The sequence below is a fragment of the Physeter macrocephalus genome, chromosome 4, assembly GCF_002837175.3.
Source record: "Physeter macrocephalus isolate SW-GA chromosome 4, ASM283717v5, whole genome shotgun sequence".
Taxonomy (NCBI): domain Eukaryota; kingdom Metazoa; phylum Chordata; class Mammalia; order Artiodactyla; family Physeteridae; genus Physeter; species Physeter macrocephalus.
The window spans coordinates 125,562,320-125,589,171 of NC_041217.1; the positions used below are offsets into that span (position 1 = coordinate 125,562,320).

The following is a 26,852-nucleotide window of genomic DNA, read 5'->3' on the forward strand; positions in this document are numbered from 1 at the left end:
CAGAGTGGAACTTTTGACCCACTAGGGTGGAGTTTGTTGTGTTTTGTCATCTGTCATATTGGCATCTGCACAACTCCATCTTCCATGTGTCCCCATCAGTCTGTAGGAATGGAACAGGTTGCAAAATATCTAATATAGGAGAGCTGCAGTTCAGCTTTGGTAGTTATGAGGCTTGGTTTTGTCACGTGGCCAACCTAGTCCAGAATTTTGGTCTACTTTGGTCTACAAGACTACCCCATATGTAATCTTTGGCATTGAGCATCCTAATTAGGGGAGCAGCTGAGCCGCTGAGCTACCCAAGATTGCACAAAGGTGTCTTGTGACTTAGCCGCAATATTTGATGATTTGGCAAGTGTTTGTACCATAAGTGCTAGGACCATCTATAACCTTTGTGTGAGGCTTGAGCATGTCACCTGTGGAATCAAACCACAGAGTCTCATTGAAGCATTGCCTTTGTATGTCACCTAGGAAGGGTCAAGCACCATGACTGTTTTCAGTGCAAAGAGAAAAATTCCCTTCTAATGACTTCATCTGAGCAAAGGATGGTCCTTGAGATTCTATAGAGATTTTTTTCATGTCCAATGAACTCAGCAGAAGGAGAAGTAGGTGATGTTGTTTACTTGATTGTGGATACCATAGACCCATTTTCTAGAACTGTTCTACCAGGTGTTCACAGTGGTAAGAACAAAAATAAGGTCAGGTTCTTTTGCGTGATCTAGATGTTGACATAACAAGTAATTAGACTGGTTAGCTAATGTGGCTAAGGTTTGGAAAAACAATGTAAAGGAGTGTCAGGTCTGTCCCTGACCTATTGAGAAAATAGTAAGGGTTAATAAGAATGAGATACAGTTTGAAAGAAAGGCCCTAGTGGAGGATCAGAGGGAGAATAGGACAGATTGGGACAAGTAATCTCAGTCAACCCTTAATATAGTGGCCAAAGAGAGGGGAGGCTTCATTAAAAGGATGAGGGTTGTTTTTGTGTGTTTTGTTTTGTTGTGGAGTTGGAAACTTAGTAGGGGAAGAAAATAGGTGGAAATGGAGTTTTTTAATCCATGTTCTTGGGAAAAGCTGTCTAATTCATGATGTCATCTGCTTCCAGGGCTTGAGAATTGATGCTAGAAATCATTACTTTAAGGTCATTTGTAAGAATGGTCCTCCACTGGTCCTGGGACTGCTGATCTGGGTCTAGTTTGGTGTCACTCATGTGAATTCATCAAAATTCTTCTATTTTGATGGCAGTGTAGGTGGTTAGGAATACTTCATAAAGTCCTTCCCAATGAGGTGACAGTGTGTGCTTTCTTTTAGAAGCCTTGATATACCCCTGATCTCCTGGTGGAAAGGATGGCAAGGCTAGTTAGTTGGTGGAGGCCATGCTTTCTTACCTGTTGATGATGTGCTCCGGGTGTACCAGGCAATTCTTGTATGTAGCTAGTCTTAACATCAAATTGTTCTCTTGAGTCTCCATAACGTTCACTCAATCTGGGAACGGAAGGTTAGAGATGCCAGAAGGCAAAGGGCAACCAAACGTTATTTCAAAATGGGTTAATCCATGTCTACTATTTAGAGTATTCCAGATTTTTATAAGGACAGTGGGTAATGTTTAAGTCCAGTTTCTTGACAGACTTTTCCTAAAGTCCTTTTTATGTCTTGATTTTTACATTCCACTTGCCTTGATGATTGAGCATCCTCAGTCATCAGGTAGGAAATTCTGATGAGTATGCCAAAGTTTTTGCAAGTGAGTGGTTTATTTCTGCTGTAAAACTAATTGCTTCATCTGATTCAATTTATAAAGGAATGCCAAAACAAAAAATAATCTGTTATTAACTTCTTTACCACTATTGTAAAGTGGCATCAGCACATCTAATGGATAGCATTCAGTCTATCCCACCGAACACACAGACAATTACCACCAGTGGGAATAGCCTAAACCTTTAAATCCATCTGGAGTAATACAAGGGGCATGTGGACCTTGGAAGACTTCCTAAGGTATGTTGGCTTCTAAAATTTGGTGAGATTACAAGTAGTGCACTGGGAAATAACTGAGTCAGAAATTTTATGAATGCCAGAGCAGAAACAGGTATCTTTTAGTTCCTTGACTATCCCCCATCTGCACATATGTCCCATGTTATGGGAGATCCGTGCAAGCCAAAAGGTCAGAAGAAAGGGGGCCACACGACGTCTGTTTGGCCCAATGTAAAATGTGTCTGACAATTGTTTGGCACCTTTTTGTATTCATTTTTCTTTTTTCAGACTGAGGAGTACTTGTCTGATAATCAATAATATCAGCCACGGATAAAGGCAAGTTTATAAATTGGGTGGAGAAAGGGTGGGGATCTGTTTTAGGCTGTGTATTTAGCAGGTTTGTCAGCCCTATCATTCCCTAGAGATGTACAATAGTATCAGTCTCCTTAATACAGACTGGACAATGGAGGTGAATAGCCTCTCACAGGGCAGCCATTGGCAATAGGAGTACCTGCAGGGTTTAAGAATCTGTGGGATTTCTAGATTGTGCCAATAGCATGGCAGACTCGAAAAGCATATCTGCAGTCAGTAAATAGGAGCATTTTTTTCCTCTTGTCAGAGTGCAAGCTCTAGTAAGATCTGTAAGCAGCCCAGGCTGATTTTTCAGTGGCAAAGGGTACACCTCAAGCATTTCATGTGGGGAAACAGTTATTATGTTTTCCCAGAAATTGTATCTATAAGAGCCATCACAAAATAGAAGTAAGTCTGGGCTGTCTGAAGGGGGCATCTAAGAGGTCTTCTCGTTGCTTTGAGACCATTTATATATGTAGTTGCAAGGCAATCACGTGGAATGGACTGAGGCTCTCTGTCAGCCGGGGGGTGGTAGAGTAGCCAGATTTAAAGTGTTACAACAATGTAGGATGACGGAGGGATTGCAAATAGGGCTTATTCATAGGTGGTCTGCCACCATGTAGAGAGATGCTATGTCTTACGAACTGGTAAGAGAGTATGGGGAATATGCTTATTCTTACATTAGGCATGTACTGTAAGAGTACTGGCTTTGTCGTTTAGGGCAGCAGCTGAGGCTACAACATGTAGGCATGGGGCATCCCCCCTGCCACAAGGTCCAGCTGACATGAGAAATATTCTTTAGGACGTATGAGAGGTTAAAGGTTGTCCTGCAGCAATCCCATTATTTTTTCATGGCAATATCGGTGAAAAGGTTTGTGAAAATTAAATAAGCGAAGAGCCGGGGGTGTGGACAATGTTAATTTTAAGGCTTCAGAGGAAGTTAATGCCTCTAGGGGCCAGGAAATATACTCTGAGGTAGTATCTGGAGGAGAGCATACAGGGGTTTAACAAGGGCAGAAAAGTCATGAATCCATTGGCGGCAATAGCCAGCTGCCCCTAGAAATTTATGCAGCTGCTTTTCTTGTTTTGGAAAAGGGGATAAACGAAATTGATTCAAGGCATTTTTGAGAGAGCTTTTGAGTGCCCTGAGATATTTCCTGTCCTAAGTAGGTAACCGTATTTGCACCCATTGAAGTTTAGACTGGGAGGCTTTATGGCCTCCTTCAGCCAGTGCCTTTAGGAGAATGAGGGAGTCTATAAGAGCACCCTGTTCAGTCTGGTTACAGAGTGAAAGGTCATCAACATATTGAATAAGAGTGGAACCTTGGGTCAAGGCTACAGAATCTAAATCAGCTTTAAGGACTGGGAAAAGTATTAAGGGAGACCCACACTATCCCTGAGGTATGGAAGTCCATGTCAATCATCTTCCTCTAAATGTAAATGCAAAAATAAATCATGGGTCAGAATGCAATGGAACCAAAAAGAAACCTGAGCAGACATCGATTACTGTAAACCAGGCTTCACCAGCAGGAATTGAGGTGAGAATGGTACCCGGATTAGGACTATGGGGTGGAGGAATTACAAAGGAGTTTGAGGCTCTTAGATCTTACGTAAATCAATACATTTAATTTCCATCTGAATCAAATTTCCCTTCTTTCTTTACTGGCAAGATTGGGGCGTTATAGGGTGAGGAAGTAAAGATAAGGACACCCTGATATAAAAAAGAGTCTATTATAGGTTTAATTCCTCACTCTGCATCTCCTGAGAGGGGCTACCGGGGCCACCGATGGGAAAGGTTTGTTCCTTTTCCTGGCTCTGCACAAGCTCTGTGCTCCATAGCAATCCAATCTCATTTGCATGTGAAGCCCAGAGACTAGTTGGGACAATTTTAAGGTTGCCTCCTCTTCAGATGAGATTTCCTTAGGGAAAGTTGGAAGCTTGAGGTTTAGTCTGAGGGCAGGGGGAAAAAACCTGCCTTTCTTATTACATTGTATGGTGGCATTAAAGTTACATAACAAATCTCTGCCTAAAAGATTTGCTGGTGAGGAGTCAGAAATTAGCGAAGTATAATGGGAGTTGAGAGCCTAAGGATATTGGGGTGGCCTGAGATGTGGACAATGGAACAGGCTGTCCAGGGACTCTGACACCTAGAATAGAATCAGAGGTGACAGGTAGTATTAAATCCTCTGAGCAGATGCTAGAGAGACTCACACCAGTGTCAATTAAGAAGTCCAGCTTCGAGTCCTCTATTTTAAGTTTAATAGTGGGTTCTGCAGTGTGACTGAGGATTGGCTGACCCTGTCAGTTGATGGAGTATTGTCCCAGAGGAAGGAAGAAATGAACCTTCTGATGGTGCTGGGGCTTAGGGAAAAGGTTATTTGAGCTTTTTATCTTTTACGTTAAGGATAATTGTCCTTCCAATGTCCTGGCTTCTCACAATATCTGCAAATACAGGGAAGGCTATGTGGTTGGTGAGAAAAATGAGTGGACTTTGAGTTACCCTTAGAGTCATCATTTTTGTTTTTGTAAAGACTCAATGTGCCCATCAAGGTCTGTTCATTTTAGTTTCTTTTTTGTCTTGTTTTCCTGCGTGCTATTTTCAAAGAACTATGTAGTTGCTTCTATAATAATGTTAAGAGACCGAACTGCCCAGCCAATGACACTATTTTGGATTTATCTCTCTATATCAGAGAGATTTCCAACCAAGGCAGAAATTAAAAGATGTTCTAGACTCCAGAGGTTACTGCAGCGTGCCTTTGCAAAGTCTATATAAAGCATTCCACCAACGTTTTAGGATGTTCCTCTTTCTCTGAGCACATAATTCAACCTGAGACCAATTTACCTTAGAGGGAGGCCTCCATTATCCCCACATCAGGCCCTGAATGTTGGCCTGGCTGAGCCTTTTCCTGTTATTTGCAGGAGGGCCTGGGAGATTCTGGTCACCTGTTTCCTCTGGGGAAGGGTTGGGGGAGGATTTCCCCCCGAGGCCATCTAGCCTGATAATTACAGTATAATCAAGGGTGGAAGAATGTCCTTTAATAGCCAGTCCAAGTCCCTAGAGTGGGGCTGTGAAAGGCCACTAATCTTTCTAACTCTTCTCTAAATTTGGTAGAATCTTCTGAAAGTGGTGGCACAAAGGCTTTGGAATTTAAAAGATCTGGTGCTGTCCAGGGAAGCCGAATTCTTTGCTGTGGAGGTCCAGGATGCATCTTCATGGGACATTGCACAGGAAGGCCTAGAGATGACTGACTTTGATTACAGAGCCCAGGGAAGTAAGAGGGGTTGTAAAGTACAGCAAAGTGATCCTGGCTGTGAGCTCCTGGAGCCTGTGCCAGATTTATTTCCTGGCTATCAGTGTTTATACAAATAACCTGTACATTCCAGGCCTGAAGATCAGGCTACAGTGCTTCCTGTAAATCTTGCAGGGAAGGACAACTTAAAGCAGGTAGCTAGGTGTTTAAGGGATTTGGGGGGGTAGTTGGAGCAGTTTGGGGGGAAAGTTGAAGGAATTTGCTGAGGAGATGGGGCCAGATTTTGAGGACCGGGGTTTGAGGCAGGGGTCCACAGATCCAATAGATCTTCTGAAGGGTCAGGGACAGGAAGATGAGGATAAAGGGAGTATAGGTGGGTAGAGAAGGAAAATTTATAGTGGGTGTGGATTTTAACTTTTGTTTTTAAATCTGTTTTCTGTTCTTTAATCTTTTTAAGGGAGTCTCTAAGGCTAGCTGTTAAAATCCGTTGTGTCCTCTTTTTAATTTGATCTTCCCATAGAAACCAATGGGATATTTGTTTAGGATGAGAGCTCTGTAAAATTTTTTTGAATAAAGAAGTTTTTCCAATTCAAAGGATCCATCATCTGGTTGTTGACAAATAGGATCTTCAAGGGTATGTTTATTTCAATAGCAACTCAATCCAATAAACCTTTTTATGGAAAGACCAGAGGTAATTTTCTAGGCACAGACACAAGACACATCCCCAAAGCAGGTCTAGAAGATGCAGCCCGCAAGATCCAAGAAGTTCACTCCCAGAGTTAGCCTAAGAAAGCAGAGGTCTTCATTGTCACGGGAGGTAAGAATAGCGTTTGTGAAAATTGTGACTCCAGTCTCCCACAAGAATTTGAGATTCCTCTAGTCGCAGACCTACTAGTTTGTGACACAGGGTAGGCAATACTAGGAAGGGGCTTTCCCAGCACTAGGGAGATAAAGGTCCCTTATGGACTGGGATCCTTTATTAAGACAAATTCCCCTGAAAGCTGTCATGGTTGGAAAAGAGACTGCTGCATGTCACTTCTTGTCTTGGGTTCCCAGCCTGTGGGCAGGTCACTTGAGGCAAACCCAACAACCTGTGTTCCCCAACTGGCAGAGACCAGAGAGAATATTCTCACTGGTCACAAAGCCAAGCTCTCAGGACATAAAACAACATGAAGAGAGAATCTGATCCAGTTGTTGTTGTTGTTGTTGTTTTTAATCTGTGACCCACAGCAAAGTTTGTCTAAACAGATGCTGATCTGGTGAGAACTATAAACTAGTCAGACTGTGAGGCCAGCTCAAACAACAGCCTTATCAGACCTATACCTCTGCTTTACCCTATGAATCTCCTCTTTATGACAAATGACACAGAAACAGAGACAAAGGAAAACTATCTCTGGGAGGCAGGAGATCAACAGAAAACAAGAGTACTCCAAACAGAAAACATTAGAGGTGCTATACACAAAAAACTAGTTCACACCAATGGTTCTCCCTGCCAATCTGAACTTGAAAAGGGAAAAAGACAAGGGGAGACTCTTATCACTCTCACCCTCCCACCCAGACCCTACAGGTGGAGATTTGGGAGGGAGTGACATAGTTAAGAACTCTTACCAACTTCCAGCGTTTGTCAAATGTCCCAGGATCTCTCAGCTTCAGCCCCCAGAATGATAAGCAGTGACCCAGTCAGTACTGTCCCATCATCACCGCCAGAAACGGTAGGGGAGGCAAACACTGTAGGGGAAACATAACTAAAATGAAGAGACCAAACGAAGATAAGAGTTATTTTAACAAGGTCTGTTAGTACAGAAGTTTCCTGGCCTTGACTCTCATTTCTGGTGATAAGAATGTTCCTTTCCTCCTGGCACAGGGAGGGCAGCTCTCACATGGGAGTTTTAACTTCTGTTTTCAGGAATAAAAAGGGGAATCAAGTACCTTAATTTCACCTGCTGTTTTTCAAGTGATTTCAACTCAAAATAATCAATATGTCAAGGTGGCATATTTTGGGGTGACATGTCCAGAAATCCCTTCACTTTTCTTCCTGTGTATGTATGGTCATACCTTCCTAAGCTTTTTTTTTTTTTTTTTTTTTTTTTTTGCGTGTAATTTTTTAAATTGGAAATTTTTAGATAATATGTTGCAGCAACTCTGGATTCTTATCCCCTCCGGGGTAGTTGTTGTTGCTGATTTTTTTGTTTCTGTAATGGCTTGCCTGGATTAACTCTGTAGAGTCTGTCTTTCCAGCAGTGTGCAGCCACTGATGCCTTTGTTCAGGGTATTTTTTTGTTTTTTTTTTTAAATATATTTTTGTTTTATTTTTAAGCCTGACTCCCTAGGGGTCAGCCTAACTTAATGGTCAGCCAATGATTGATTAGAGGTTGTACATAAACACCTTGAACCAGTAAGGTTTCCACCCTTTGCTGTGAAGCTGTGTGTGTTTAAGGAATGTCATCAAAGTTCAGGCAATTTACAGTCTGCTCTAGCTTATTCTTTCTGCATACTCAAGACTTCACATTCATCAGGGACAAGTAGCTAGCCAGGGCCCTGTCTGGTCCTTCCTCTGTGAGTGCACATCATTGAGCATGTATACACCTGCTTCCAAATCACCAGGGCTAAGTGGACACTTCTGAACCCCTCTATCACTCGATCTCTGGATTTCCCTTTTAATTTTCTAGCTGGTCTGTCAATCTCTCGCTTGCCCAAGCAGTATTGACACCTCAGGCAGCCTTCTTAAATTGTTTGCTATCATCCCTGGATTTTCCTGTTATCATTTTTGACAATGCCCTTGTGTATTTGTGCTTCTCTCCAGAGCAAATCAGCCCCCTCTAGTAAGGAGGCTGCGATTCCTCACAGCTTGCCCGGCCCTTATAAAAGTACTGAATAGCAGAGCTGTGTGGGGTATGGCAGAAACCCCAGGATAAAATGCACAGACTCCCAGTATTCTTAATGATGCTTAGTTTTTCTTGAATAAATGCTTCTCAATTAGATAGATGCCTTTGGTCAATTTCCAAAATCCTGGAGTTGCTGTTTTTAACAGCTTTGTCTGATTTTATATTTGCTTTTTAGGGAGAGGGTTTGCCTACCGCCTCACTCAACCTTTCCAGAAGTCCCACCTCACATTCAAAATTTTTGCTTTGGGCCAGAGGTCATTGTAACGTTTCATTATGACATGTGAAAAAGGAAAAGATATGCAAGACTTATGAACAAGCTTATGAATGAGGAGATACATCATATTTTTTTAATAAAAAGATTCAATATCAAAAACATTGAACTATAGATAAAATGAAATTCCAATTAAAATATTGAAACAGGAGGGAAGGGGGCAGGGCCCAACCTTTGAGAGAATTACATAGCCTGAGGACATGACATAAACTGATTAGAACCAAATGGGTCCAAGATGGCAGACATGCCGACTTCCACTAGACCTTGAGCCTCAGTATACGCTCACTGTAACACATCAGTAAGCTAAGTGACACATCCACAGGCACCATGACAGCTCCAAGACCAACCGTAACGATCAAAAAGTGGGTGGTGGCCCAATTCCTGGAAATCCCCGCCCCTTCCTGAAATAGCTGGAATACTCTTCCACTCATTAGCCTATGAAATTAGGCACCCCTATAAAAACTGACAACCCCATACTCTGGTGCTTTTCTCACCTTCTGAGATGGCCCACACTCTGTCTGTGGAGTGTGTTTCTCTCTAAATAAATCCACTTCTTACCTATCACTTTGTCTCTCACTGAATTCTTTCTGCGATGAGACATCAAGAACCTGAGCTTCATTAAGTCCTGAAACCAGGTGTGTGACCTCAGTTGGAAGACCTCAATTGGAAGACAGTTTTGACCGGGTCTGAATCCTAGCTGTGTGGATTCAAGTCGCAATCAGTGTTTTGGCTGGGCTTGAGTCCCAGCATGGGGGTTCAAGTCCCAGTCTGGATTTTGGCCAGGTTTGAGTCCCAGCTGTGTGGGTTCAAGTCCCAATCAGGATTTTGGCTGGGTTCAAGTCTCAATCTGAAGTGCAAAGTTTCAATATCAGCGGGGTTCTTGATGGAACATGATTAGATAGTGTAGATATTGACACAGGAATAAGCCAATGGTAGAGGTTAGAAAGGCTACAAACAGATTGTGTAGGCAGAATTCTACAAATGACTCCTCTTGGACCGAGGTAGAATATGAAATGTCCTTCCCATGATTACATTACATTATATGAAAAAATAAAGATTATCTAGGTAGGCCTGGTCTAATCAAATGAGCCCTTTAAAAGTAAAGAATTTTCTTTGGTTGGTGGAACAAGAGAAACTCAGGGATTGGAAGGCCGAGAGAATTTGACATGGAATTGCTGAATCTGAAGATGGAGGGGGCACAGGCCAAGGAATGTGGGTGGCCTTGAGCTGCTGAGAGTGGCCCCAGGCTAACAGCCAAGGAAATGGGGACCTTACTCTTATAGCCTCAAGGAACTGAATTCTGCCAACAACCTGAATGAGTCTGAAAGCAGATTATTCTCCAAAACCTCCAGATAAGAGCCCAGCCCAGCCAACTCTTTGTTTTTGGCTTTGAACCCAGCCAATCCTGCCTAGACTTCAGATCTACAGAGCTGTGAGATAATAAGTGGGTGTTGTTTTAACCTGAAAATTTTGTGGTAATTTGTTATGCAGCAATAGACAACTAATACACACCCCTATATTTATACAAGTATTTGATAGATGACAGAGCTGGCTTTGCAGATTCTTGGTGAAAGGAGATCTCTTCAATGAGGAATTCTGGGACAAATGGTCATACATATAGAATACGAAAAGGTTGGATCTCTACCTCAAAATGTGACAAGTAAATAGAAATTTTCGATGTAGGGAATTCCTTAATGAAAGATGTAAAACACATAAAACGATTGAAAATTCAAGTATGCAAAAAATTTCAAATTCTATTTATCAAAGGTCAACATTGAACAAAGAAAAAAGAAGGAAAGGACAAGAAGTCTGAAAAGCAGGAGTGTACAGTGTCTCAAGAGTTCCGAGAGAAGCATGTTTGTAGAAAGGAAGTTGCCATCTTTGTTGAATTCTACTGAGGGGGGAATTCGAGGAAGACAGAAGAGTGTGCACTGGATTTGAAGACACAAGGAACACTGATGACCAGAACAACAGCATTTCAATGGAGTAGGAGGAAACCCAGGGTAGTGCGCCGACAGCTGTGTCTCTTGTTCATAACCCTTCCAGAAAACGCCACACCTTCCTAGATGCCTAAAATGCCCTATCACTTGCATATTCACAGCTCTCCTAAAATATCTGAACATGGTAGTGACAGGTTCTATTTGGCTTTTATTCTGTAACAGAACAAGTAGAATTATGATCTGTATCGTGATTTACTTAGCTGATATCACATGCTTTTAAGAATTCTATCATTTTTCTGACATTTCTTCCTCTCTAGCAAGATGAGAAAGAGAGAAACCATAACAAAATTGTGGCCAATTCTACAGTCAAAATAGGTCTTAGTTGTTTCTAGTCAAGCCGAACTTTCTGGAGGGTAAAGGGATGGAAATTTGAGGTGCATTTTGCCGTGCTAAAATCTTACACTATATGTATATATATGTATAAATATATATATGGTGTAAAAACCCTGAAATTAATCTCCCCCACTTCTTCCTCTCATTGTACCTTGCCAGGTTGACTTAACTGGTCATTTTGACCCCACTAATTCAATAAAAACAAACTCAGGGTAAGGGGGCACAGGGGATGGGACAGAGGCCCAGTCCTGTGCTCCCTAGGGACTGGTTGTATCTCAAACCATGGAATCTTGAAAATATTCCCCTTCCTCAAAATTATTCTCCTCCAACCAAAATAGCTCCTAAACTAGAAGCTCTGGATGTGCAAAAGGATTTCAAGATTTCACTAATGAAGATTATAATTAAAATATTTAAATGGGTTTTAAATTTTCTTTCTGGGCTATGCTATTTCCTAGTCCTCTCGAGGAGCTGCTATTGTTCAATCCTGACAGAATTCTCTGTTAGAAATTATAGCCTGCTGCCTTTCAGCATCTTCATTAAAATGCAATGCTGCCAGATATATCTGCATGCATATGAATGAAGCATCTATAGAATAATTAAGTCATGAATAACACATTGCTGAGCATGGCTTTTCCTGAATAGGGAAAGACTATTATTTATGAACCCAGAGATTTTATATTATATGAAAAAATAATTGGCAATAACAAGTATTATTTGAAGACACATTAATTTAAATTATGATTGCCCTTCTATAGACTCCATTTTTAATAAAATGGCATTTACATTAGAAAATGGATGTGAATTTATGTGCCATTTTTCTTTATTTTGCTCAAAAGGCCACCTGAAAGCTTTTTGGCAATGGGGATTGCATAATTTGAGAATCTTGAGATCTTTTACAAACAAAAGGGCATTAGCATCACAGCAACTTCATAGGCCTGGGTTCAAACTAATAGCTACATATCAATGGAAAAACGTAGATACTGTTCACAAGCAGTACTTAGGCTTTTTCAAGGAACACTGTGGAAGCAAAAGCTGAGCTCCCCTGAATCCACCCCTCCGCCATGCAGTGTGTTTGAATCAAGAAACAGTTCTTTTCCAAAAGCCCCAGTTTAGCAATGACCACATTCTAAAGTTAAACTGTGCTGTAGTTTCAGCACTGCTTAATGTTTAGCTCTGGGCTCTCCTGAGACCTTTAGCCACCATGCACTGCGTGCTAAAGTCCAGAGGCAGAGGAAGAATAAGTGAGAAGACATGAGAAAGACCAGAGAGGGAAAAAGGACGCAAGGCTCAAGGTGAAAAGAGAAAGGAAACATCTCTTCCTTCTTGACCTCCCTCAGGTCCCTTGGTTGAGTCTCTTTCTTAGTCATAACTCTTTGTGATTCATTTCACATTTGGTCTTTCTTCCGCTTCTTTTTCAAAAGACAACACACCCAGTAAAGTCTCAGTAAAGTCTCCCTGAGGAAGGGTCAGAGTCAAATGTCAACGGAGCAAATAAGCCTACCATCTAGTTAGTCCCCATGGCAGTCAAAGGACCTGTTTCAAATCTGGGGAACCCGTTTCCTCTTTTCCATTTTCCCTCACAGGTGCCTCAGTCCACCCTGCTCCCTTTGTACCTGGGTCACAGCAGCTTCCCCTCTAATGCCCTGTCCACAATCTCCCATCCACCCACCCAATGCCCCACCCTGCCTTTCTACCCTCCCCAGCCCTACCCAAGTACAAGTACACTCCCTAAACCATCTCTGATTAAGTCATTTCTCTGATAAAAATTCCACAGCGGTTTCTCATGGTGCTCAGGATCAATTCCAAACCACTCAGCATGATTCACACGCCCTGCAGGACCTGGCCACAGACCCCATCTCCAGCCCCTGCAGAGCTTCGAACGGTCTGCTCTCTCCAGTCTAAATGAATTACTCACCACTTTTTGAGTTCATCTGTTCCATGTCCTCAGACATACTGTTTCCCTAACTGACATCTATTCCTCCTTAAACATTCACCTCAAAGGCCTGCTAGACCTGCAAGTGTTCCCTGACCATCCCCACTCCCACTCGTTTGGATGTCCCCCATGGCACTCTGAGTATCACATTTATATCTCAAGGAAAACCCTTTCTTACTCTGTACTATAATTGTTGATTTGCTTGTCTATTTTCCCCACTAAAGTATAGTCTCCTTAAAAGCAGAAAATATTTTCTTGGACTTTGTGTTCCTACCACCTGTCCCAGTGTATAGTAATAAAAGCCCCCTGAATGAAAGAACTACATATAACATATGTAGGTGCTGTCACCTTCTGCCTTATATGGCAGTGAGTAAAAGCATAGCTTCTTGGAGACCAGAAGGCTTGGGTTTACACTATGACTCTACTATTTACTAAGTGATGATAAGTTATCTTATTCCTCTGATCCTTTGTTTCCTAATTTGTAAGGTAGATATATACACTTGTTTGTTTACAGAGTTATTTTGAAGATTAAATTAAATAAGAGAAATTAAATGTTTAGTGGGAGGACTGGCACATAGTATGTCATGTGTACTGGTAGCTATTAGTACTGTCGTTACTATTTTTATTACTATCAAAGCACAGCCAATAAAAACTTAAAAGGCCATTTGGGGTGGGGTGGGATATACTTACCTTCATTTTAAAGATTCATTATATCATTAAAATAGAATACAAGACTCCCAGGTAATCCACAATGAAACATCATAACTAAAATAGCATAAGCAGACTGGCAAGCCAATCTTATTTTGCTATTCCATTCAGTTCCTCTTCATGATGTGATGGGGAGAAGGATACTCTACTTTAACTGTAATCATTAAATCACATTTTTTGTTGTTGTTCCCACCATTCACCCAGTACAGATCTTTTAAGAGGCATTGCACTTAGCACTGAGTGAGGAGTTTAAACAACATTGAATACTAGGACATATCCTGATCTCTGAGTAGAAGGTCTGGCTTAACTATGGCACTGGCCAGCCGTGTGATCAAGGGTAAGTCACACCTATTCGGGTAGCTGTTGTTTCTTCATCTACGTAGTTAGAAAAGTGGACTATCAGATCTCTAAGGTTCCTCACTTCACCAAAAGCATGATTACAAGTGGAAGCGTGGCCCCTACCCTACAAAAAACTTGTAATTAAAGTATAAGTGACCTGGTTTTGCCCATTTTGTCCCCTCTCCCTGCTGTTCTTAGGATACTGCCAGACTAATACTCAGTTTTCGTGTAATGGAATCCCCAGAATGTGGAAGGTGGAGAAAAAACAGAAGCTAACTGGGTGGTTACCTGGAGGAGAGCAGAGAGAGCTGCAAACTGATAGAGCAGGTGAGTGGAGAGGAAGGGTGCAGGAGCAAGAAGAGTTGGGGGAGGAGACTGAGAGAGTATAGGGATGGGATGGCATAAATGAGGGGAAAGTTACTGGGCGCTACAGGAGGTAGCTGGGGATCTTCATGAGTTGCCATAACATATAATCTCCATTTCCACTTATGTTCTTCAAGACAGACAAGTAAAACAGAGTCAGAAGGTCTGTACTTCCCTGAATGTAGCACCTCCTGAGGGATTGGACCAAATGCGTCAGAGCATCAGTGGACTTACACCAATTAATGAGAAAACAGAGAGAGGTATCAATTGATACGCCCACAAATATGCATACTCTGAGTATGTGTTTAATTCTTAGAGTAAAGGAGATGAATGAAATATGACTTGAGGTGCCTTCAGAATACTGTAAAAAAATTAAAAGGTTGACATTTTAGAGATAAGGGAAAGAGAAAAGTGGTGAACTTCATTATCATCCAATGATAAGCCGGTCAGGCCTAATGAAATCCATGTAAATGATATAATTGACGAAAGTAAAGAAAGTATTCCAATACTGTGGATGGAAAATTATTTCACAAACAAGTGAGGATTACTCAAAAAGTTTAACTTTTTTTTCTCTCTTTTTTAACATATGTTAATAAGGCAAGTAACTTAAGTCTATGTTTTTTAAAAGGTATGGCTACCTTTCTACTCAATAAGGCTGAATTTTTAAGGAGAATAAATATCAGGGAAACAACATAGTGAGGACATGGAACCTGATATACTCAAGGAACCATAAATCATTTAGTTAGACTAATTAGGGGAATAATAAGTATAATATAACAAAGATTATCCTGGTTGCAGAGTGTAGGATGGCATGAAAGGAAGTCTAGTTAGGAAACTTGGGCAATAATCCAGCTGGGAAACAATGAGAAGGTGAACCAAACAATGTAATTGAGGATGAAGGGGGAACAAAAGACTTGGGTTCAAGTCCCAACATTCTCACCCTCTATACGTATGATCTCGGACAAATTACTTCTCTAAATCTTAATTTCATAAACTAGAAAATGTGAATAAGAGTACATAGGACTGCTGAAAGATTTTTTTTAAATAAGGCATGCAAACCATTCAGCATAGTACCTGGACTGAAAAATATAGACATGGAAGTACTCAGCAAATATGTGAGAGTTAAACTATGAGGTTGTCCAAGTATTAAGTATGGAGTAGAAAAGGAGAGGGCCAAGGTTGCCTAGGTTAAGAGGGTGGATTTCTGACTCCTTAAATTCTAACCCTCCTGCTCTTCCAGAATTCCACTGCTTCTTCATGGAAGATAAAACACATACCATGTAAGTGATGACACTGCCACTACCAACCAGCTATTTGCTTCCTGGTAGCTCTGGCTATGGCTCATGTTTAGAACTAGCAGCAAGAAACAATAGGAAGAAAGCATAAGTGAAGGTGTGTGGTCTGCCTTCTTGATAAATCCCATTCCCCACCCGTCCTCATGAAGCTGTATGATTTTTCTCAGTGTTTCAGATAGGATGGAAAAATGAGGCCTCCTTTTTTTTTTTTTTTTTTTTTTTTTTTTTTGGCGGTACGCGGGCCTCTCACTGTTGTGGCCCCTTCCGTTGCTGAGCACAGGCTCCGGACGCGCAGGGTCAGCGGCCATGGCTCACGGGCCCAGCCGCTGCGCGGCATGTGGGATCTTCCCGAACCAGGGCACGAACCCGTGTCCCCTGCATCGGCAGGCAGACTCTCAACCACTGCGCCACCAGGGAAGCCCGAGGCCTGCTTTTTTATGCTGTTTTGATTTTGAGGTTTAATTACTGTTGTTTCTGGGGAATTCATTGCTTTAATTAATGATGTGCCCTGAATCTCTTAAGTGAAGAATGCCATTGAAAACATGAATATGTAATGAGTACAACCTTCTTTATCCCAGCTGAGGAGGGTGGCTGTTACTTGGCTATCACCTCTCAGTGCAAGTACAAGGACCTCAGGTACTAAAAGGAGCTGGGCTTCAAGGTTTTATTTGCATGTCTGGTTTTGTTTTAGTTCAAGAGTTCTTTTGTTTTATTTAAAAGCTGGGTCTATTAACAAGGAAACCAGAGAGAAAAAACAATCAGCTTGCTTTGGTGCCCTTTCAGACCTTCTCTTAACTGCTTATAAATCAATAAGCTAATTTCTAAATCAGGGTTTCTCAATCTCAGCACATTTTGGACCAGATAATTCTTGTTGTAAGAGGTTGTTTTGTGTACTGTAGGATGCTTAGCATATCCCTGGCCTCTACCCACTAGATGCTAGTAGCACGTCCCATTCGCGACAATCAAAAAAGTTTCCAGAAGGAGGCAAGAATATACAATGGAGGAAAGACAGTCTCTTCAGGAAGTGGTGTTGGGAAAGCTGGACAGCTGCATGTACATCAGTGAAGTTAGAACACTCTCTCACACTATACACAAAAATAAACTCAAAATGGCTAAAGACTCATGACACCATAAAACTCCTAGAAGAGAACATAGGCAAAACATTTTCTGACATAAATCACAGCAATGTTTCTTAGGTCAGTCTCTCAAGGAAATAGAAATAAACAAATGAGACCTAATCAAATTTATAAGCTTTTCCACAGCAAAGGAAACCGGAAACAAAATGAAAAGACAACCAACGGAATGGGAGAAAAATATTTGCAAACGATGCGACCGAAAAGGGCTTAATTTCCAAAATGTACAAACAACTCATAAAACTCAATAACAAGAAAACCAAACAAGCCCATCAAAAAACGGGCAGAAGACCTAAACAGACATTTCTCCAAAGAAGACATGTAGATGGCCAATAGGCACAAGAAAAGATGCTCAACATCACTAATTATCAGAGAAATGCAAATCAAAACTACAATGAGGTACAACCTCACACCGGTCAGAATGGCCATCATTAAGAAGTCTACAAATAACAAATGCTGGAGAGGATGTGGAGAAAAGGGAACCCTCCTACACTGTTGGTGGGAATGTAAATTGGTGCAGCCTCTATGGATAACAGTATAGAGGTTCCTTAAAAAACTAAAGATAGAGTTACCATATGATCCAGGAATCCCACTCCTGGGCATATATCTGGAAAAAACTCTAATTTGAAAAGATACATGCACCTCAATGTTCATAGCAGCACTATTTATAATAGCCAAGACATGGAAGCAACCTAAATGTCCACCAACAGATGAATAAAGATGTGGTGTGTGTGTGTGTGTGTGTGTGTGTGTGTGTGTGTGTATAAAAGGGAATACTCCTTAGCCATAAAAAAAAAGAAAGAAGGGCTTCCCTGGTGGTGCAGTGGTTAAGAATCTGCCTGCCAATGCAGGGGACACGGGTTCGAGCCCTGGTCCGGGAAGATCCCACATGCCACGGAGCAACTAAGCCCGTGCGCCGCAACTACTGAGCCTGCGCTCTAGAGCCCACGAGCCACAACTACTGAAGCCCGCGTGCCACAACTACTGAAGCCCGCGCGCCTAGAGCCTGTGCTCCGCAACAAGAGAAGCCACCGCAATGAGAAGCCCGCGCACCGCAACGAAGAGCAGCCCCCGCTTGCCACAACTAGAGGAAGCCCGTGTGTAGCAACGAAGACCCAATGCAGCCAAAAATAAAATAAATTAAATTAAAAATAAATTAAAAAAAAAAAGTAATGCCATTTGAAGCAACATGGATGGACCTAGAGATTATCATACTAACTGAAGTAAGTCAGACAGAGAAAGACAAATACCATATGATATCACTTATATGTGGAATCTAAAGTATGACACAATTGAACTTATTTACAAAGCAGAAATAGACTCACAGACACAGAAAACAAACTTATGGTTACCAAAGGGGAAAGGGGGCGGGGGAGGGATAAAATAGTAGTTTAGCATATACAAACTAATATATATATATATATATGAATATATATATATGAATCACTTTGCTGCACACCAATAACTAACACAACATTGTAAATCAACTATACTTCAATAAAAAAAAAAAAAAAATTTCTCCAGGCCTTTGCAAATGTCCCGTGAAGGTAAAATTGTCATGGGTTGAGAACCACAGGTCTAAATGAAGGACTTACTTTGCAGGACAGTGAAAGCAAGGCATATTAACCAGCAATAAACATGTGTTCATTAAGGACTTGAAAAACACTGTGCTTGGTGTTGTAGGAAATACAAAAATGCTAAAGTATTATATAATATTGGGAAAGTCCTTGGACCAGCAGTCTAGATCCACGTCTGCTGCTTACTAGTCATGGGTCCTTGAGCAATTCATTTATCCTTTCTGAGTTTCCTCATCTTACTAAGGAACAAGTGTGAGAAATGTAGGGTGCAGAAATATATGTATTTGCAACTGGATGAACAATCTTAATAGTCTTATCTAAAGGTCTCTAGTAGTGAATCCAAAGTCTTTGTTTGCTAATCTGATCTGAATAAAATTTTATTAATGACTTAAATGAATGAGGACATAATCGACATGTTGATCAAATGTAAACACAACATGCACTTGGAATGGCCATTAGCTGGATAAGAGCACCAGAATTGAAGACGATACTGAAAAGCCACATCTAAGCAAAAGGTATTTTCATACAGATAATGTAAAGTCATTCATTTGGACCCAGGAATTCACATCATAGCACAAATACCAGATTGCAGAAGTCAGTGTGTATGTAGGTGAGCAAGAAGGAGAGTAGTAGAAGATGAGATAAGAGATAAAGGAGTTCAAATTATATAGGGCCTCATATCTCATATTAAGAGAACTTTGTCATTTACTTTGAGTGAGGAGGAAAGTCATTTGAGGGTTTGAACAAAGGATTAACACACTGGACCAAATTTTTATTTTATCAGATTACTTTGGCTGCTGCATTGAGTATAAATTAAATGGGGATAAGAACAGAAATAGGGAGACCAATTAGGAGGCTACTGCAGTAAACCAGTAGAGACACTGCAGAGGCTTAGATGAGGTGTAGCAGGAAGATGTTACAGATTAGATTTGGGTTGTCAGAAAAAGAAGGGAGTCAATACTGACTCTAATTAAACAGAAAGATGGAGGGCCATGAACTAAGATGGGAAAGACCGAGGGAGCAGATTTTGGATAGGTGAGTTGGATGGTATAAATGTAACATGAAAAGAGAATAGCTGTGAAGGAGAAATTTGGCTTATTCTACAAAATTTTTGAAAAACAAAACAAAACAAGATGTAGAGTTTACAGGTATGACCATCTGATTCTGGATAAGAAAGAATTGGCAAAAATGAAATGGGTAACCATGTGAAATAGTGACTTAATAATACCAACCTTAGCTCATACTTTCCATGAGCCAGCCACTGTCAAGGACTTTGCAATTATTATCTCATAATCCTCAAATCAGTCCTATTTTACAGATGAGCAAATCATAGCTTGTAAGTGATTAAGCTATGCAAAGGTTGGTCTAGGTTCAGATCTGCAAAACTGATAACTCTGGGTGAGCTAAGATTAAATTTCCTGTGGTTTTACTATTGCTTCAACTAGTAAGCAACGCAAAAGATACACAGAAGAGCAAGATGGGAAAGAGATAAATCTCTCTCGTGACAACTTTATTTTTCAAGCATACCTAAAGTGGAGTAGTTTCAGCAGCTCATGTGCTGTGGAGATCCTCCAGGTTGGAAGAATCTGCAACACCGTACCTACCCTTCATTTCTTTTTAGTCTGGGAGAAAACCACATCATTTAGACCCTAGTGTTGTGGTTCCAGAGTCAGAATTTCTGGTTGAGCCACTGTTACCTAATCCAATTATCTCCCTGTTTTGGCTCTTGCATGGCCAGTGTGCCCACTTGATTCTTTAGTGCAGCTGGTCTGGCCATGAACTGCCATAGCAGTGAGCTAGGATATGAACCCAGGCAATCTGATTCCTGAGTCTGGTCTTAACAACTACCCCACACTATCTGCACATAAACGTATTCAAGAAGGGACTCAAAACTCATTTGGAAAAACGTAGTGGAAGAAATTTAAACCTCAGATATGGCATGAACTAGGTAGCTAATAAAGCAACTTCGAATGTCTAAAACATAATACTACCTCTCTGCTAACCTGTTGGGTTGGTGAACTATAATAAAATGTAGGAAAGAACTGGAGAGGTGTTCTTGTTATATATTTCTGCAGAATGGAAATCTAAATTGCGACTACATCTCTACCATTGGGATGTCCTTCGTTCTATACCTTACTAAAATTTCTTGTCTCCAAGTAAACCATATGTGTTGTGTTCACACATATTGTTTCTGCTTCCAGAATACCTCCTCTTACCCTCTTTTCACCTGGATAACAACTACTTCAAGACTGGAGTAAGACACCATCTTTTCTGTAAAGCCCTTTAGCATCCCATCCTCTATCCAGTCAGCTTTGACCTCTCCTTCCTCTCTGCTCCCAGAGACAGCCTCTTGGACCTGCCTCTTGCACCTTGCAAAGTGCTTATCTGATTGTCATATATATATTTACTTACAGGTTTCCTCCGACAATATAGCCTCCTTTCCTTGGATTGCTGATAATATTTTTTCTGAGCTCTTTTCCAAGATGCTGATACAAAATGCTGTTGCTGACCATTTTGCATTTCATTTGTGTAAGTATATTTCTGGCTAGCACATGCAGGATGAATTGGAAAATGAGATGGGGAGTGCGGGAATCCATATTGGAGGTCCTTGCAATAGTCTAAGGTGTAGAGGGTGAGAATGGAAAAAAAGAGGATTAAAGGAAAAATGCAAGAGATGTTGTAGAGGAAGGGTGAGAGACGTAAACATATGAGAATAAATAAAAAGTCTTTTTTAAATGAATGGATGTTTCTGAAAATATGGCTATATAAACATTAAGTGAAACCCCTTCTAGAACAGCACACCAGAAAATGCTAGGAAAGATTTTTCTTAATACAGCAAAATTTTGAATGTATAACTCAGCTAGTGGGAAGGAATAGAATTATTCAAAGTTCAACAATGCACAATAAATCATGTAAGTGCCAGAGCCAAACTTTTCCTTGGAGGCATTTACTGAGTTCTGATGGTCTAAAAATCTGAATTTTAATGGGCCACTGGCAGTGAACAGGAGACAGAGCCAGAAGCTAAGCAAAATGGGAGGTTGTATCAAAGACCCCTTTCATAAGAGTCAGGACCACCAAGGGCAATACTCTCAATGAGTGAACTAGAAACAACCTCTCCCTAAAAGAGAGTCAAGGAGATACCACCTTTCTCAGCCTTAGCTTTGTCTGATAAGACAAAAATATAAAGAAAAAAGAAAAATAAATGTCTCCAAAGAAATTCCTCACCCAGATCTGCATTCTCATGGTTTGAGGGCCAAAAGCCACACTGCCCATATATTTAAAACCCTAAACCAAAGATAATTTGAGTGACCCTTGGTCAACAGTGTTCCCAGAAACCTGGCAGAAAAATCAACTCTGCTCCAGAGAAATTAATTTTGGGCATAGACTCAAAGAAAATTCTCAGAGATAGAGTTCTAAGGTATGTAAGTTCAGTCAAAATTATCATACTGAAAAGGAAGCAAATCATGATGAGTGAAAGCTAGCATACAGAACAAACAGCAGATTAAGACAATAAAGAATAGATATTGAAATAATCAGACCCAAAATATTAAATATGTTTAATATGTTTCAAAAAATAAAAAAAGTAACTTGAAAATATTGAAAAGGCACAAGAGACTATTAGAATTGGCCAACTGGATATAAAACAGAACCAAATAAAAATTCTAGAAATGGAAAAAATTAAAAAAGCAACAGATTAGATTCAGCAGTGGAGAGATTTAGTGAACTGTAAAGTAGAGATTAAAAACAAATTACAGGGGCTTCCCTGGTGGCGCAGTGGTTGAGAGTCCGCCTGCCGGTGCAGGGGACACGGGTTCGTGCCCCAGTCCGGGAAGATCCCACATGCCGCGGAGCGGCTGGGCCCGTGAGCCATGGCCACTGAGCCTGCGCTCCGCCACGGGAGAGGCCACAACAGTGAGAGGCCCGCGTACCGAAAAAAAAAAAAATTACAAAACAATGCCCAAGAGAGACAAAAGGAAGATATGAAGTAGAGAACGAGACACATGAAGGAGACAGTGAGAACGCCTGCTACACTCAATCAACTGGTAAAGAAACTCTGAAGGAAATATGAGCAGTAGCAACTGTAAAATTTAGGTAGACTTCAAAAGATGCCACCTGCTATGTAGATTATTAATACTAAAGGAGCATGAATAATTGCTGAGTACCAAAGCTGAGAAGAAAGCCTGCCAACTTGAGGGGAAATATAGATGAAAGGGGAAATCTGACCACCCTTCTTTTCCTTCCTATTCAAATTGATAGTGACACATGAATATAATCCCAAAAGAAAGAGGGAGCTGTGTCTTAAAGGCCACATGCCTAAGAATGAACTTGTAATGGGACCATGGGACAGGGGATAGTAGATTCTCCAGCAGCAGCATTGATTGTTGCTCCTTCTCTCTGTTTATATAACACAACTGGAGTAATCTAGAAAATAATTATATCCCCCCTCCCTCCTCTTCATAAGTCATCAAAGATCTGTCTCTAAGAGAAGGTCTGAGAAGCCACCTGTGTATCCTAGGCATGGACATTCTTCTACAGAAATAATCACACTGAAGAACAGAAGGGGACAAGCTTTTTCTGTAAAGGACCAGATAGGAAATATTTGAAACTTGAGGGCCATATGGTTGGTATCACGGCTACTAAACTCTGCCATTATAGTACAACTGCAGCCACAGACAATGCATAAACAAAAGAGCTATGTTCCAATAAAACTTTACTTATAAAAGCAGGTGGTAGGCTGTAGTTTGCTCACCCCTGCTGTAAGAGATTACTTATCTAGAAGTACAAATACTGGCAGCATTCCACAAATGGAACTGTTCTAAAATTATTTTCAATGATCACTCAGTTTTAAAACTCACATCATTATGATAATTGAGAAAAAAATGTTGTCTATGGCCATACCACCCTCAACGTGCCCAATCTCGTCTGATCTCGGAAGCTAAGCAGGGTTGGGCCTGGTTAGTACTTGGAAGGGAGAAAAAAATGTGCTCTAGCATTTGGACATAGTAATAGTATAAAGGGCTGGGAGATATAACCCAGTGAGTCACAGTGGCCCAATTCAAACAATACACCCATGATGGGATGAGGTAGCTGAGTAGTTAAGACAATAACAGGCTGCTAAATAACATACACATGGTGATACAGATCGTAACAGACAGAATAAAACTTACTCTTTCAGAGGGCACTATGTGTGGCAAAAACTTCTTTATTTTCACACAGTGAGAGTCATTTACTTCTGAGCTAGGGATACTCCAGTGTACAGGCTGAGGAGACATTCCAAGGGGAAGCATAGCATTAAAAAGCGGATGAGGGGATGTCCCTGGTGGCGCAGTGGTTGGGAATCCACCTGCCAACGCAGGGAACACGGGTTCGACCCCTGGTCCGGGAAGATCCTACATGCCACAGAGCAACTAAGCCCGTGCACCACAGAGCAACTAAGCCCTTGCACAACAACTGCTTAGCCTGTGTGCCACAACTACTGAAGCCGCGTGCCTAGAGCCCGTGCTCTGCAACAAGAGAAGCCACCTAAATGAGAAGCACGTGCACAGCAACAGAGTAGCCCCCGCTCGCCACAACTAGAGAAAGCCCGCAAGCAGCAACAAACACCCAATGCAGCCAAATAAATAAATAAATAAATAAATAAGCAGATGACATTGAAGGAAGTTTACCCCAGTGCCATCTTCTCTGGATCTTGTCCCTGCTATTATAAAACGTCATGCACTTCATTTTATCACACCCCTAGCTACAAATAAACAAGGATTTCCCAGTAAATCAGAATTTTATGATTTTTTAATTATAAAAACAACATAATGCTTTCTTTTGCCATTTTGAACAAAATAAGTATGCGTACAAATTCTCAAGTTTTTGCTGGGCAAATCAAGGAATATGCATTGTAAGATTTTTACATAATAAAATTGTTTTCTCTTTTCACTTGAATTTTTAATCAATGCAAAATAATAGCTAATATTATTGATTGTTTAACATGGCCAGGCACCGTTCTAAATACCCTACGTGAATTATCTTATTTAATTCTCATAACTCAATAAGGTTGGCACTATAACTGATTTGCAAGATATACGTTTAACCTGTGATAGCCACTTAAGATACCCATTTTACTTTCCTTTCCTGCTCTCCTCATACCCACTTCAAAATGCCTTAGATTAAGCTCAATGACGAACTTACCATATGAGACCAAAAAAAAAAAAAAATCTGAGCAAACTAGAATGGCTCATCTTCCCAGACCTTATGCCCTTGCTAGAGGAAGAAATATAAAAACAAAAATGAGGGCTTCCCTGGTGGTACAGTGGTTGAGAGTCCGCCTGCCGACGCAGGGGACACAGGTTCGTGCCCGGGTCCGGGAAGATCCCACATGCCGCGGAGCGGCTAGGCCCATGAGCCATGGCCGCTGAGCCTGCGCGTCCGGAGCCTGTGCTCCGCAACGGGAGAGGCCACAACAGTGAGAGGCCCGTGTACCGCAAAAAAAAAAAAAAAAAAAAAAAAATGAGCTAAAGAATAGGAAGAGTTTTTTGGGGGTCAGATCCAAGTTCCTGGGTGCTTGAGTTTGTTGCATGAACACTTGCTCCCTCACTCCTGATTTGGGGGAGCTCCATGAGATAGACAGCTGTGTTACAGTGAGAGTACAGGAAGAGGAGACTGGCACCTTACTTGCCAATTGCTTATCTGCTGAGCCTCAGGGCTTGCAACCAGAACTTGATGAAAGGAATTTTAGGAAGAAGGGATAGGTATTGGCAAAGTAAGGCAGAAGAGAGCAGTGCTACTCCCCATCACACACACACCATGTTTCCTGAGAGGCATGAATAATAGGATCACAGCCATCCCCACAGAGGTCAAGATCAGGAAGACAGGGACATCAAAAGATGAATAGGAAGGGGAGGAAAGGCATTTGCCAAATGGACCACATTCATCACAGTTGTAGGTTAGATGACTGTCAGGTGAAAGGTGCGGCCAACTACTTCACAGAAACCACACAGATGCCTAGACAGCTGCTCAGAGACAAGTCCATCACCATCCAGATCGGTGGGTCTCCCTCATCAGGAGATTTGGAATGAACTAAATCAAAGGTGATGATTGACTCAGGAGTGTGCAGCCAATTAGCCATCACCAAATCCTAGTGGTCAAGGAAGTATCTTCTCCCTCAACATTTCTTCTACTTCCTTTCCTCCAGATATGGCAAAAGGAGAAAGGAAAACACTCCAGACCCTTTCTCACTGGAATTCTCCCAACTGAATGTATGTGTTATTTCAGATCCTTCAGGAAGCAAATGCCAAGATAGAATTAGATATACAAATAATGAATTGGAGGAAACAACTATGAAGAATAAGGGAGAAGGAGCAGGAGTGGATGGGGAAAAACTTCAGACCATGATGCTCACCTGACACTTGTGAAAGGAGAGAAGAAGGAAGGAGGATTGGGTAGGCAGAGGCCCAGACTGCAGTGAAGATCTCAGAAAGGCTTGACCAGGCCAATGGGGCATTGTAGAGCAAAGTTTGTCCATTAGAGGAGCCCTGTGTTGGGCAGGAACGGCCCGGCTCTAGTATACCTGCCTGGCTCGGTTATTGGATTTGAGCAGCCCAGAGAGCAAGTAACCTCCTTGTCATGGACACTTCAGAGGATCCCAGAGTTACAGCATCTGGATGCTGTCAGCTAACTGTTCTCTTTGCAGCTTGCTCTCACTTCAAGGGAGATGTGGACAACACACTCCATTAGCTGCCACAAGATCCATTAAGTCTATTCTGGGATGATGATGTGGGCTTCACACTTGGACATTAGAGTGAAATTATAAAGATTTTGCTCTAAGCCAGAGTTAATAAGATCAGTCACAACCTCTTCCCATTCAGCAGGTTATAACAAAGAACTAGGATACCTGGTGCATCTGCTCGACATCAATCGTTTTTCACATTCCCCTCCTCCCACCTCACCGTTCAGCTATATGTCTGTCCTATCAACACCCACTCTGGGATGAGGACCACCTTCAGACAAAAAAATTTACCTTCAGTGCAGGTAATAGCTAAGTATAGTTTGGTCACTGCTTTTAATAGTTGACAAAAGGATGTGTGAATATTTTTGACTGGTTTCTGTCTTAGCATCTCGTTCTTGTTTAAAGAATAAAAATGTGGTCAAGAAAGAGGAATCACCCCTAATTTGGAATAAATCTCAAATCAAGCACATAGTGGTATGAGAGGCTAGAATAGTACTGTTGAACTTAAAAGGGAGGTTTATTTGAGGAAATGGCTCAGAGTTAAGATCTGAAAAGGGGAGGGAAGAACATTCCAGGCAGAAGAATCAACATGTACAGTGGCCCTTAGTGACTGGGGTAAAGATGAGACTAGACCAGGTGGGTAAGAGCCAGATCTTCTCACAGGAGTTTTCATTGTCCTAAAAGTAACAGTAGGGTTTTAATCAAAGGACTGGGATGGGTGGAGGATGATATGT

The 26,852-nt window shown here is 41.3% G+C and overlaps 1 long non-coding RNA gene across 1 annotated transcript; it reads right to left on the reverse strand.

Moving 5' to 3' along the window:
- Positions 1-1,071: 1,071 nt before the first annotated feature.
- On the reverse strand, positions 1,072-23,651 carry LOC102975082 (uncharacterized). Its single transcript, XR_448352.2, has 3 exons — positions 23,570-23,651; positions 7,173-7,292; positions 1,072-1,479 (listed from the first exon to the last, which is right to left on the reverse strand). It is a non-coding gene; the product is annotated as an uncharacterized lncRNA (long non-coding RNA).
- Between the last annotated feature and the right edge of the window lie 3,201 nt (positions 23,652-26,852).